Source organism: Triturus cristatus, chromosome 9 (genome assembly GCF_964204655.1).
Source record: "Triturus cristatus chromosome 9, aTriCri1.1, whole genome shotgun sequence".
NCBI lineage: Eukaryota > Metazoa > Chordata > Amphibia > Caudata > Salamandridae > Triturus > Triturus cristatus.
Window position 1 is genome coordinate 460,545,447 of NC_140592.1, and position 14,820 is coordinate 460,560,266.

A 14,820-nucleotide genomic window follows, 5' to 3' on the forward strand; every position below is an offset into this window, starting at 1 on the left:
TTTTTATTTGGTGCTTCCAGAGGTAGTTAGGTTAGACTGTCGTTTGACTCTGAGGGAGAACACACCTCTCTGATGGGTTTTCCCTGAGTGTAAGCTTTATGCTGAACACTTCTCCTTTTTCCTTGAACTTCTACAGAAGTTCAACTCTATGCAGACACCTACTATACTCCCGGATAGAAATCCCCATTAGAAATCTTGGTCTCAACCAATGTTTGGATTAGAAAAGGAAAGTTTCTTGATAGGACACCTTATTGGAACAATTGAGTTCTTTGCATTGTGGCTGTTAATATTTTGTATCTCATTGTATTACAATTCAAATAACTGGCACATTTTGGCCTTCAAATTGTATTTTTACATCTTCTAAATGTACTCCTACTTTGCATACTTACTGGTTGGATACATTTTTTTAAATAAACCCATACATATTTGAATTCATTCATTCTTGGTCTTTATTGTGGAGTAATATTGGCCTCATAAACTTTGGAAATGTATGTGATGTTAACTCCCTTACAACGCTTTAACTCGACTAACAAAAGTCCATATGAGCAATTGGAAATCTATTCGATGATTTTATTAGGAGACAGGGGTGAAGATATCCATGCGCTATCCCATGAGCTGTCTCTTCGAGACATTTTGTTCTCGATCAGAGTGCTAGGAGTCCACCCACTACCTATTATTTGTTCACTTCATTCTCACTCTCATTTTCTTACTATTCATTGGTTAGAGCACCCGCTTCCCTCTTTTTCAGCGTGTTCGTTGCTTGTCTGGAGCATCGACGCATTACTTGTGACCCTCAACTGCTTTTTCTTTTAGGCACTACTTTTGTCTTTCAGTTTCAGCACTGTATCAGAGTGCGCCTTATTCAGCTGACTCTACCGTGTTGTGTACTTCTCCCCCCTCAGTGCCGCTCCCACTCTTCCCTCCCTCTTCAGTGTTGATTGCCTCACCAGCCCTTCCTCTGTGGTGGTCCTGTTGTTGTTTTCCCTTACCCACTCACTCCCCTCCCTAATTCAATAGTTGCCTATCCCCACCCACCCTCCCTCCCTCCGTTGTTCGGCATCCATCCTGTTGTTGTTGCCCATTGCAGTACTCACAACAACTGTAGCAGATACTATGTGGGCTCCGGAAGAGCTTGTCTACTAGTATAGTACATGACCGTAGTTTCTCTGGCTTAAAACCTATGGTCTGTGTTAGTCGCATCCCCTAACAGTGGGTGCTTACTCTCTGGTATGTGGCAGCGCTTGTTTTGTCTGGCAGGCCTGCCTCCTCTCACCTTCACGAAGCTGATGGGGGTAGTGGTGCCTTCAATGTCCAGAAGTAAAACCAAGGCCCCGGCAGGAAACTGCACAGGATGTGGCACTGTCTCCTGGCACAACAAGTAGACACCATATAGTAGTTAAAGTACAGCAATCAGTGACAGGATACTGTTTCTTTTCACCTGAGGCCGCCTTCACAAAAGAACTCCAAGCATCCTCTCAGTGTTGCTGGATATGGGCATTTGAGGCAAATGTTGAACTTGTCAAATGCGAATGACTCTTGTACAGTGATTAGTTAATTTAAATAAAGAAAAACACATAATCTGCATTCATGTTTATTTCTGAATCATACGTTTAACTTCAAGTACAGCACATTGATATTGAGCAAGAAAGTTCAGTTCAATATCCAACAACTTACGTTACAGAAACACTTGCTTGCTACAAAATGGGATGCTATTATAAAGCAATACTAGTCCAAGATGGCCACTGAGCTGCCTGCAGTAGAGCAATGCTCCATTCATGTGGAGCTGATTGAAGATTAACACAAGGGCGGGGAAGCAGCTTAATGCATGCCTGCGATTAACCATGAAAAATGGCCATGGTTTACTCTTCACTTCCATTCTCCCATGATACGATTCCCATAGACACAATTCCCTGATGCCTTGTGGCATGTCTTCAGCTTGTGGCGTAATCTCAATGGTTTTTTTAAGAGTAAGATATTAACTCACTAAGTATTTTTTGTACCGGTTTGCTGCGGATTCTTAGAATCAAATGGTCTCCGTGCATCATCCTAAAAACTTCCCATGTATTCGGTCTTTAAACTGCCATCGGTTGATGAGGCATCTCCCCCCTGCCTAAAAATCTATACCATTCCAGAACCTCGACCCTTTTCTTCCCATTGTCCTTTTTAGCTGGAGTACAGCCATTTTATTGTCCTTTCAACTGTTGAATATTGCGCCTCGGGTTGTCCACCTTGAGACATCATACATGTTGATCATGTATTGATCACTGTCATCAGCTGTGCGTTCTGGAATGTTGACAGGCGATAGCGGATGACTGACAGAGGACACGGCTGTGCTTCTCTCCTCTCGTGTGTTGGAAATTGAAATAAAGACGAAATTTATACAAGCTGGTGTGCAGAACCAACATTACATAGATCTTCCTCAAGGGGCGGCTCCTCTGCTAAAGCCGAAGAGGGTCGCCCCACTGCCTTTCAGCATGGTAAAAAAGGAAAAATAAAATGATAATAATGCAATGTTATCATGATTTTATTTTTCGGTGCTCTGGCAGTTATGTGGGGTGGGGCTGGGCATGAGGGAGGGGTGGTGACAACCTCACAAGTACGTGCGCACTTGGCATGTACTGCACCCAGGCTGCATTACAGCCCGGGTGGAGAACAAGCCCAGATTTCCATTTCTCATCTCAGCACCGAACCAGGGTGCTCCGACCAATCACAACAATGCATTGCAGCCTTGTGATTGGCTTATGGTAGCCTATCCTGCTTCCTGCTCCAGCAGAAGCCAGGAAGATGGCTGAAGATAGGTGGCGGTCGGCTGACAGGTAAGTAATTTTAGAGAGAGAAGAAAAAAAAATCTTCTTCCTCACCCCATTCTCCCACTGTCAACGCCACCCCCCCCCCACCCCACCGCCCACCTCACTCCTGATGCACGGGACTAGCCACAACTGCCTTCCTCTTCTCACCTACTACCGAATGAGATGAATAATTCAGTAATCTATGGGCTTCTTCCTTAGGTGTGTAAACACAGCCATCTTTCTTTTATTATCAGAATACCCCGCCCATAATTTCCACATACGCTTCAAAACTTTCTTTCTACTGTACCAGGAGCGAGAAAGGTTCACTTCGACACGTAAGAAAGCTGGAGGATGGAAAGAACCTCTATGACCTTGGTTTTGCTTGTGGGCATATACACAACACATTGCAACCACCCAAAGCACAGGTGTAATGCTGTCAATAAGACAACAGACTTCACAACTGAGATGCTCCTCTACGCGCACTCGTAGCCCTTCGTCTAGTCTTTTCCTGACAAATATGCGTGCATGCCTAGCCTTCTTCTGCAACATTTCTACTTAATGCCTTCACCTGGCCATTTCAAGTGTTAGGGTATTCTAAAAATGTGTACATCACAGTAGAGCTTAAAAATATTAACTCATTTGGATGCATCTGTGATATGCAATAGTGGAAGACCAAGCATAACATTTTTTTTTTAATTGATTAAGAGGTATGGTTTTTGAAAGCGTTCACAAGATTCCTTAAAACTGGGATGTGGTCAGCTAGGCTTTCGTGCGAGCTCGACCACCCTGTCTGTTTAGTTCTCCAGGTTGCCAGTCTGTGATAGAAAGCACAGTGAATATGAAACTCCTTATTTTAAATTTGCATTACACAATATAAGATAGGTTGCTAAAAAAATTGTAAAGAAAGTTTAAGATAAAAAGTGCTTAAAATTGTAGAGGTTAGTAATAACCAGATCTTACGTAGTGCAATTTTCTTTTATTAGAACTGTCCTTTAAAAGCACACACTTCACAATTAAGCTGGTAACTCTCTTGCAATACCACTCAAATTGTTGCCATCAGGAAGCTTTGAGTGATTTAATTAATTCAAGCCAATACTGGCTTCCAAGTTCCTTTTAGGTGTGCATATTAAACTGTTGTACACATTTACATTTCTTTCAGGCATGCAGACACCCTGGGGAGGAGGCCTGTTTAGCTGTCAGACTCTCCATGGGTTTCCAAGAAAAGGAGCCTCCCTGCCGTACACTTCTGGTGAAGCATTTCAACTGTCGGAATTAACCGTCCAGTTAGTTGCCTTTTCACTAATAGGAGAGGAACTGGTTTCTTTTAATTTAAGAACGTAGGGGCAAGTCGTGCCCGTAAAATACCACCCACTTCAACCACGGGTCTTGGGATATATCAGCCTTTGATGCATCCCACAGCAACATGAATGCCTGAGACCCATCAACTTCAATGTGAGATTCCTTTTGGCATAACCAATACAGTCGATTATTTGGCTGCTATGTCTGCATTCCCCACGTATTGCTCCTCTGTGATGAAAGTCAGGGAGGGAGGGATAGAGGAAGGAAGTGGCAACGGACAGGAAAGGACAGAGGGGGTGGGGGCAATCAACAAGGTCAAGTGAGCGCAGTTGCAAAAAGCACAAACAAGTGAGGGCGGGAGGAATACAGGGTGCAGGGGGTGAGAGTACTCGAGGAAGCCAGCTGAATAAGACTCACTCTGGTAGAGTGCTTAAATACAAAGGAAAAAAGTTGCCCATAAAAACATTAGTATAAGGACATAAGCAATGCATCCATGCTCCATAGGAGGGACTAGAGCATGAAAAGGAAACAAACCTAAGGCAGCTGACCAATAAAAAGCAAGCAAATGAGTGAGAATGAAGCCAACCCAAGGTAAGCAATAGGTGGACTCTTAGCCCACTGCTAGAAACAACAAGCATTTGCAATGCAATAGGTCTCGCAATTGCGATATTTTGAGCTATTGGCATTGTAAATGACAATGCCTTTTATTTATGGGTTTAAAAAACCTGCAATATTAAAAGGCATTGTCATTTACAATACCAATAGGTCAAAGTTTTTAAAATGCTTGACCTATTGCATTGCAAATGCTTGTTCTCTTAGTTTTTGTTTATAAATTCACAATTCATTTGGATAATGTGAATATTGATCCCTTTGATGTATTGTTATTTGGACGATTTCGAGCAATTTACAGTTTACGGAGTGTCTCTCTCACATCTGTGTGAATTGCATGCATGGGAGACCTTTTTCATACTGTTTATGCTGGGATCAGTCTCTGAAACAACACACATGCGGTCTTGTTCACAAGCAAGAACCCAGGGGCCAGCAGCGGTGAAACATTTTCCAGAATTCCCTTTTGGAGCCATTGGAATGTGCACGGTCATACACCTGGGAACAAAGTTACCATAGGGATAGCATTTGTCCAATGTTTTTGGGGTGGGGGGGTGTTGTTAAACGTTACATTTTTCTGCAATCTCACCTACCGCTATTCGTATCTCTTCGTCAGACCATCAGTCTCAAGATGCGTATGTCCTAAACCAATGCAGTATAAAATACTTTTTTTTAAATCGATGGGCTGGGACTAGAAGCAAGGAGTTCAAAGTCGAAGATCAGGGTCTCGTAAGGAGAAAATAAACTTTGCCAAATCCAAAGCAACTTTGTAGCAAGGGAACCATTACTAACATTAGGTAACTACATAACTGAGGTATACATCTACCGTTCCGGGGGAATTATTTTCATGGACGAAACATTACACAAGTGAAAACAAAAAAATTGGCAAAAAAGAAAGGCAACCCCAACAAAATATTAAAGACAAACATTTGCAATGCAATAGGTCTTGCATATTGCATTGCAAATGTGTTTTTGTTCACTAGCGCCCATGCGGCGCTTTCACATTTATGGCTGCCACGTCATAGTAGACAAAAGAGGTACGGTGTTCCTGGGTGGCAAGTTGGCCACCTGGTAAGTACTCAGAGTGGTGGGGAGGTGGGAAATACCTCCTTTCGGAACTAGGACCCTCACACACCCAGCAAGCTAGGTGTCATGCTTCATCATATGGGTCTGCTCCTCGTCGAGCCGGCGCTGCAATGCTCGACGGGCACCCATAAAGGGGCTCTTTATCGGAGATCTTTTGTTCCTTGCCGTATAGGTGCTGTGGGTGTGAGGGGCCTGGTAAGATGTAGATGTGGTGTGTGGGTTAAAACAGGTAAGGGAATCCTCTATAATTATTTTTTTTATTTTGGAGAGGTCACAACCTGATTAAAAAGAAGGAGGGGCGACTATTTTGTTTCAATCTGATAGTGCTAACTGTCACAATTCAAAACGTAAATTCTTGTGCGTAATTTAGGATTATTTATTCAAGTTGCTGATCAAATGAATGGCAGAAACGGCCTTTCAATTGTAGATGAATGCATCTAATGTTCTAACATTGATACCCCTTGTATAAAGAAATGGGTGTGTTAAATTTTTTATTTTATTTAACAAAAGAATACAAGCGACAGCAAATAATGCGCCTTAAGAGAGAATGAGAAAAGAAAAGCAATGTATTGTGAGCCCTCTTTCTGAGCCCATTGAGGTTTGTATGAATTGGAGGGGGGTCTGCATTGACCAAATAACCCCAGCAAAGCACAGCGATGGTATTTACTGTCATCTCACCTCCTGCTCAGCTAGATCCACCTGTAGCTGACACTCGCGCTACTCCTCCTCCGGAAGCACCTCGTCACGCCAGCTCTTCTTTGGGGAATATTCATTCTGATTGATTAGTAGCCTGCCTTTTACCTTAGCCAAGCAGCAACATGGCGGAGAGTGCGTTGTAGATTCGCTGCAACGAACTGCAAACAAACTTTTAATATTTGGTCTCTCGGCGATCGTTCACACGTGAAACGTCAGAACACACTTTTCCGTGAGGTTACAATCAATGTTGAAGCTTTCCATCAACAGGGGGTCCCTGAAGTTGGCGGCGTATATTATCACCATTACGACTGATTCACTATCCTACCCATTGGAGACTGAAGCCCCACCTTTCTCACGTGGAGGACGTAATTCTAGCCTTTAACTTTGCAAGTTCAGAACACAGCAGGCGCCTCTGTAAGAAGTCACTTTAAAATAAAAAAAAGCGATTGGCGAGTTCAAGGACTGTTGAAATAAAAAATAACAAATAAAAGAAAAGCTGCAGCAGATAGTGAGAAATTGAATCCAGAAATCGAAGAGGTCCTGTGGTTAAAATTCGGTATACAAAATAGTAATGCGCCTTTCCAAACTAGGCTCAGCCTTTTATCAGCAGAGGGAAGGGGCAGCTTCTATGCAGAGGGTGGATAAGGTGACTGAAACAAAGTGCTGCTGCTGAAAGTGAAAGCACGCCATGCGTGTTGAACAAGGTGGAAGAGACGCGAGACGCTGTGCATGAGTCCAGTCCGGGTGGGCGAGCCAGAAAGGAGACAAAGAAGAAACCAAAAAGCCTCTCTCCAAATAAAATGCGAGCGTTTTAAAGTATGATGCGCGCCAATGAAAAGCAGAGGTGGAGCTTCCACCCCACTTCCGAAAGCAACCCGAAGACAATAGAACTCGCAGAGCGAGCAAAGCATGCGCTGCAATGCTAGGTGAGACCTAAAAAGGTCTTGCAGACATTGTGTAGGTGAGACATAAAAATCCTGAACTGGTCTAGGTCAGTACTTACAAAACGACCTTTTTTTAAAATACTGAAGTGATTGCTTTTGTATCATGAGCTCCAACCACAAAGTAGCAGTAGTCGAAACAATCATTTATTTTCCATAATTCACTAGAGTTAGATCTAAATTAAAGATTTTATCCGTTTCGAAGCCTGGAAAATGAGTTTGTTGACCCGATTTACTTTTCCACCGCTAATTAGTGTCCAAGCTTGACAATGCCTTCAAATAACAAACTCATCAAAACAGGACCCCTTTACAGTCTTTCTTTTTAATTTGGATTCTGGACAGGAATGGTAAACAAAACCTCAACATTCTATGAACAATCAGTGATCCATTGTTAGCTGACCAGTGGAGAAAAGGGGTGCCAAGCATTTCGCTTCTAGAAAGAAAACATCTTTTAGGCAGCAAATAGCTTAATTAAAACAACGCTTTTTGGCTCACATAAATTTCAATTCTTTCTTTTCACTTCTCCCAAACAAACGATATGGTACAATTTTTACATTGCTGTATTTAAAACAATTTACTATTTGAAAAAGGTCAACATTTATGCCAATTTAAACAAATAAGAATGAAAACAACAATAGGGATAAAGGGTAATGTGGTGCAACTAAGCCATCATGGACATTCTAGTGACATTTACATTTGACTAGTGGACTTTGCCCTGTGATTTCAAACATAATCGTGAACGATATCACCAATTCCATTACATTCATGACATTTTCAGGAAGCTGTAGCCTCGATTTACTGTAGATGACCCAACTGGACTAAGGCATCAGATTAGGAAATATTGGCAAGGAAAGGACAAGAAACATGACTCCTGGTCACGTTATGTCACAGGCCTCAAGCTGTTCTTCCCAGCGGAGGCCTAAAGAGTCTTGGGGTGCTTGTGTTCCAGTACAGGGGGGATCTCTGGGGCAAATGAGGTTTGACTGTTCATTTTGGAGAAGGGTCGAGGCTGATTTGCGTATGGCTTGTCTCTGAAGTGGACTAATGGCCGCAAAATGATGGACTAGAATGCAGACGGGAGGGATTGCGAGTAGCTACGCCCTTTGCAAACATTCCACATCTTGAGGTGTCACCTAATGCTACTTATGGTAATCCGGTTCTCTCTTTGTTTCCCCACCCTCAGAACCTCATTTTACACTTGGTCTGGAGCCAACCTGAAGACTAAGGGCATATTTATGAAATAGTGGTGCAGTGCAGCGCAGCAAGTCACCTTGCTGTGATGTGTCACTGGGAAAGGGCAGGAATGTGCCGTATTTGAGGTATACAGAGGCACAGGGTCAAGACTGATTTGCATATAGCCAGGTCTAAACTGGGGTGGCATGGTGAGCAAAAGAATGATGGATTTAACCCAGATCTCTTGACTGGGGGTGAATGTTTTGATTTGTTCTGCATTCCGTCCATCAATTGTGTGTCTTTCGCATTTAAGGTATACAGCACATTCTTGATTATTCCCACTGTGCTGGCCCACAATGGGCAGCCTAGCACCAATGCAGGCACCCTTGTGCAAGGGTGTCTGCGTTGTATGCAGCATTGTTTTTGTGCAGGAAGGGACACCTTCCTACATAAAACCAATCTTAAGAGGCATTTTTCTCTTTATGGGTGCTGCATAATGCAGGACACAGTTAGGAACACACAGCCTGCAATACCCCTAACCCACAATTGGCATCTCCTCCAAAGCATTCTGGAGACGATAATGGCAAACAAAGGTATTGGAGGAAGTCCACGTCACAGCCTGACAAACCTTAGCAATTGACACCCCTAGCAATTCCGCCCAGGAGGCCACCCAGGAAATCACCCCCCCCCCCCCCCCCCCTTCATGGAACGTCCCTGAACTCCTGCCAGAGGAGGAGCACCAGCAAGGGAATAAGCCAGCACAATCACCTGCTTCAGCCAGCGACTGATTAATAGAGAGGAGGCCTTCTCCCCTTTAGCAAAGGACCCAAAAGAAATACACAACGCCTCAGATTTATGAAAAGACCACGTGTGCTCCACATAGACCAGCAGTGCCCTCTCACATCCAACAGGGACCAATCCAAATCACTATAAGAGCCAAGAACCACTGTCAGAGCCGGAAGACCCAGCTCCTAGGACTTATGGAATTGAAACGCCACCTTAGGCACAAAAGAGGCATCCAACTTCAAAACCACCCCATACTAAGAAAACGACAAGTAGGGTTCCCTAGCCATCAGAGCACCCAGCTCACCAATCCACTGAGTGGAAGTGACTGCTACCAAGAAAATCACCTTGAAGGTGACAAACTTGGTATCAATCAACTCTAAGGGCTTGAAGGGGGCAGATACCAGAGCCTTCAACACCAACGGTAAACCCCATAAGGGAAACAGCTGCTTCACCACAGAACAAGCAAAAGAGAAACTCTGCAGTGAGCGAACCATCATATCATCCACATCAGCCAGATTACTCCATGTGTCTGCAAAGCCTTAATGGCTGCTGACTGAGCATGTAAGGTAGCCACCGCCAGACGCTTCTCAAACCCCTCCCACAAAAAATGTAACACATCCATCGAGAACTGTCAAACGGAGATAGCTGGTGAGAACCACACTAACACCGAAATTTCCCCCACTGCCTCTCATTGGTCTTAAGAGTGGAAGACCTACAGGACTGGTGGATAGCAACCGTTAGGTGTCGAGGTATCCTTCTGCTCTGCAACCCCCTCCTCTCAATTTCCAGACTGAGAGATGGAGCCTCGGGAGAGCCAGCGATGAGACAGACCGTAGAGGAGAGGGGAAGCACTGAACCATCCACAGCCCCTGAACAGCCATTAGCCGGAGACTGGGGAACATCGACCGACAAGGCCAAAAGGGCACCACCACAATCACCAACCTGGACTTACTCCTAGGTCGAGCCAGACACTGGGGAACCAGAGCATTTGGAGGCAAGGCATACAACAGGCGGTCAGGCCAAGGTACCGTCAGAGGATCCATTCCCCAGGGCCCTAACCAAGGAACCAGGCAACAAATCCGAGAAACAAGAACATTGTGCCGCGTAGCAAAAAGCAAACCTGCTGAAAATCCTCCCTGGTGAGAGACAGCTTGTGAAAGGAAGGGAAGAACCAGCTGAAAGCATCTGCCATCCCATTGTTCACCCCCCACCAAATATGCACAGCTTGCAGGATTGAAGGTGCCTCTCCACCACAGGAACAAAGGCAGAGCCACAGCAATAAGGGACCTAAAACAGATACCCACCGACCCCCGATTGTTCAAATATGCCACAGTGACCAGATTGTCAGAATATACCACCAGGTTCTGACCCTCAAGTAGGTCTTAAAACCCCACAACAGCCCAGGAAAAAGCCATCAGCTACCTCCAGTTGGAGAAATACCGCCCCTCCCTCAGAGACCAGCGGGCCTGCAAGGACCTGTCCCCCAGATTCACCCCCCCAACCAAAAGCGCTGCCATCCGTTAACACCAAGGGGTCCGGCTGCAAAGGCATCCCCGGCTCCAGATTGTCCTGCACAGTCCACCACTCCAGCTGCTGGCACACTGCCGGGGTCAATAGAACCACAACACCGAAGTTGCTGGAACGAGAATCCCACACCAACAGCAGAAATATCCACAGAGGAGGAGGTGAAACCAGGCCCAAGATACCAAAAACACTGCTGCTGCCATGTAGCTCATCATCCGTAACCACAGGCAGACCAACAGACAGGACTTGCCCATCACCTCCTGGGCCAAGGACGGAAGCACCCGAAACCGTGGAGCAGGCAGAACACACTGTTGAGGTTGGTGTGAAATCGAGCCCCAATGAACATCAGATCCTGAGAGGGCACCAGCTGACACTTCACCCAGTGTAGGAGAAACCCATGCGCTTTGAGAGCTGCACACACCACCTCCAGATGCCCCCGAAGCTGCTCCTCCAATGGAGCATGGAAAAGCCAATCATCCAGATAGGGGTATAAGTGGATTCCTTGAAGAGGAAGGGAGGCCACCAGGAGCCACCACCTGGGTAAACACCCTGGGGGCTGACCGCACGCCAAATGGAAGGACGAGAAACTGGTAATGAACCACTTTGAAGCAGAACCTTAGAAACCTCTAGAAGAGGGGATGAATGGGCACGATAGTATGCATCCTGCAAGTCCAAGGTGCATATCAGATGGTCCTTCAGCACCACTGGTATAATCCTTTGCAGGGTCTCCATCTTGAAGGGTAGACGTAACACAAACAAGTTCAGAGCCTTCAAATCCAAAACCAGCGGGAAGCCTCCCATAGCTTTCGCCACCAAAAAGATGATTAAGTAGAAACCCCCTACAACCTCCAAGGGGGAACCAACTGAATAGCTAACTCCTGTAACAGAAAACAAATCCACTGAGACTAGGCCACCTGCTTCCATATCCTGGAAGGCCAAGGAGTCAGACGGACCTCTCAGTCTGAAGGGACTACCCCCAATCTCGATCCGGTATCCGTGCCTCATAATGTCCTACACCCAGGCGTTGGAAGTAGAGAGCTCCCAAGCCCGGAGGTGACCGCCGACCTAGTCCCGCTCCACCATATATTCAGGAACGAGGCTTCGGAGGGGGGTGCTTGGCCTTCCTATCCTGACCCCGTCCCGCAAGGAATCGTCCTTGGGAACGGCTTCCTGGAAGAGGAGTGAAAAGGGGACTTAAGCTTAAAGAACAGTTTTTCCACCAGCAGCCCCTTTCAGGGAGGAGGAACGCTTCTTCTTGAATAACTGATGCAGCTTGGCTTCCAATTTCGCCTCGAACAGGCAACTGGAGAGCGACGCCTTCTGGGCAGAATTCGTTCTCCACACCTTAAGAATGATATTCTTGCAGGCCGCCACACAAGCCCCCTCGGAAAGGGTAGATGCCCGGATCACATCAAAAGAAACATCCGAAAGATATTCCACTTGGCGTTCAATCTGCTCCAGAAGAGCAGAGCAGTCGGAGGCCTCGTCCAATAACCTGAACAGAGCCTTGAGATTGGTCAGTAATGATTGTGCCACATGGTACCACAGATCCCAGCACGAAGAGTCAAGTGAGAATCGGAATACACCTTACGAAGGGAGGCATCCACCTTCTTATCCACCACATCCTTAATGACCGCATCCTCCACCAAGGAAGTCCGCCTCACCAAGCTGGCCACAAAGGAGTCAATGGAAAAGGCATCAGGCAGGTCCTTTTGCATATCCTGCCAAGGGTACAACTTCGCCATTAAGTGGGGCAACATAATCTTGTCCAGGTACCGCCATTCCCTCTTGAGCACCTTAGAAATGTACAAGGACATACAGCTGCGCCGTACTCTGGAATTGCCGCAGCAAGCCCCCAGAAGAAGTAGAAGGCACCTCCCCATCGGGAAACCCATATTAGTCTTCACATGCCTGATTAAAACCGGCAGCATGTCTTTGGAAATCTACTTCCCCTCAACTCCTCAGGACCTTGTCCCCTCCTCCTCCGACAAAGAAGGAACCGGTATCATCCACTTAGGTTTAGAGGAGTCCCCCATTTCCAACAGGGTCTCTCTGATCAAACTCTTCAACCTAGGGTCCCCACACTCCTTGTGGCGCTTCGACCCAGGAGGGGAAGGAGAAAATAAGGAAGAACTGGACGAGGAAGACTCACCAACATGCTTCCTCTTTCTGGCATGCTTCCCCATGATCACCACTGGCAGCAGAACAGTACCACACCAAGCAGCAGCAACAGGCCTGGGTAGAAAAAAACACTATGCGGCGCTCACCACTGGGCCCGCATATATTCTTTTTACCTTTCCCAACAAAAAGAGAAAATGCCCCCAGACCCGCCCAGGCGCACCGGGACTCAGCACACTGACATACAGGAAGGCAGGAACAGCGGGAGCACGCCCCTGCCCACAGCTCCTCCGTGCCATTCGCCAGCCATCATGCGTCTCCCAATAGGGTCCGGATGTCAGCAAGAGGCGTTCGAGACCCGAACCACTCCAGCCACCAAGGGCCCAACTTCCGCAACTCTGTATCTCTCTACAAGCCCTGCAGGCTGGGAGACACACAGCAACCTCGTCCCATAAAGAACAGAACGAATTCTGGGTAAGTACTGTTTATGTACTCCCTGTGGGAGGGGGGGGGGGGGGGGAGACCAGTATTCCTGGTGTTCTCTTTTTTGTCTGGGAGATGGTTTATCTCCAGATGTTATGAATGGAACAAAGACTTGGGGACCTGGGGGGTAATGTGCTTGCTACACAGCTTAAGGTATGATCGACGTGTCACTTAGTTCATTCAGCAGGTTGGTATACCAGAATGTAACCTGCAACTGAGCTCACACTTTCTGTTCCAAGTGAGACAGCTCAATGGGTTGAGGAACCTACTGCAGAGATGTATGTGTGACCTGTAGGTTACCTGCTTACATTCTAGTGAGATGTGTAAAGCTCCTTTCAGTACTGGGGTCAGGGGCGTAGCAAGGGTGGCCTGGTTGCAACCATAACTGTGGTGAAGTGTCCTGTAACACGGTCGTCAGACCCCGGTGCCACTGCTCCTGTTGCACTAATAATGGCTATGCCCCTGGCAAGGATATTGGCAGTGCCCTGGAATGCAACAACTATTTAAAAGGTCCCCTTAAGATAAATTGTCGTGGCACAAAACATCACCCAGTTGTTTACTAAGCTGTCGGGCCGACCACTCCCCGCCCACCTCTGCAATGATCCCGACCAGAACCAATATGAGGCTTCTGGTCGGGGATGCCTAGGATATAGGGTGACCAGATCCTGCGACTCAGAAACCGGGACTTTTCAGAAACAGAGGAAGGACTACAATTTTACATCAAGGAAGTGGCAAAGAATGACAACCCTCATCAACACAGACACACAGAATGACACTATGAACATAAATAAAATGTAACTTTCAAAATCAGCATCATAACTATTACTTACATCTCTTAGTTATAACAGCTGCTAACTAGCACTGATTTTGGAACACCTAAAAAAGTGTCTCCCCGTTTTGAGTTGGCCCTCTCTAAAAATCGGGACATGACCCAAATTTACCAAATCTGCCGGAACACCTGTTGGAAAATAAGGACTGCCCCCGGCAAAATCCGGGACGCCTGGTCACCCTACTGCGGTACCAGTACCACACACAGAGGGGCACAGGTTGGCCACAAATATTGCTACTATGCTAGGATGGAGACAATAGGGCAACAGAACGCCAACAAATGTAACTTCTGCAACGACTGCATAAATCACTGGCCAGGCCCTGGCGCAGACACCTGTAGTCACAATGGAACAGATTTTTTTTTATAAACAGTTTCACTCCAGGTGATGTTTGCCTGACCAGAATGTTTCTTATCACGAGCTATTCTTTTGGCAGAGAGGTTTTCGTTCCGCTCAACAGACTAATTAAACGAAAAGCCACAGTGGTCTTCG

The 14,820-nt window shown here is 46.2% G+C and overlaps 1 protein-coding gene across 4 annotated transcripts in view; it reads right to left on the reverse strand.

Moving 5' to 3' along the window:
• Positions 1 to 14,820, reverse strand: part of LOC146798143 (G protein-coupled receptor 4-like) — a 287,428-nt gene that overhangs the window by 33,399 nt on the left and 239,209 nt on the right. The window lies entirely within an intron of this gene.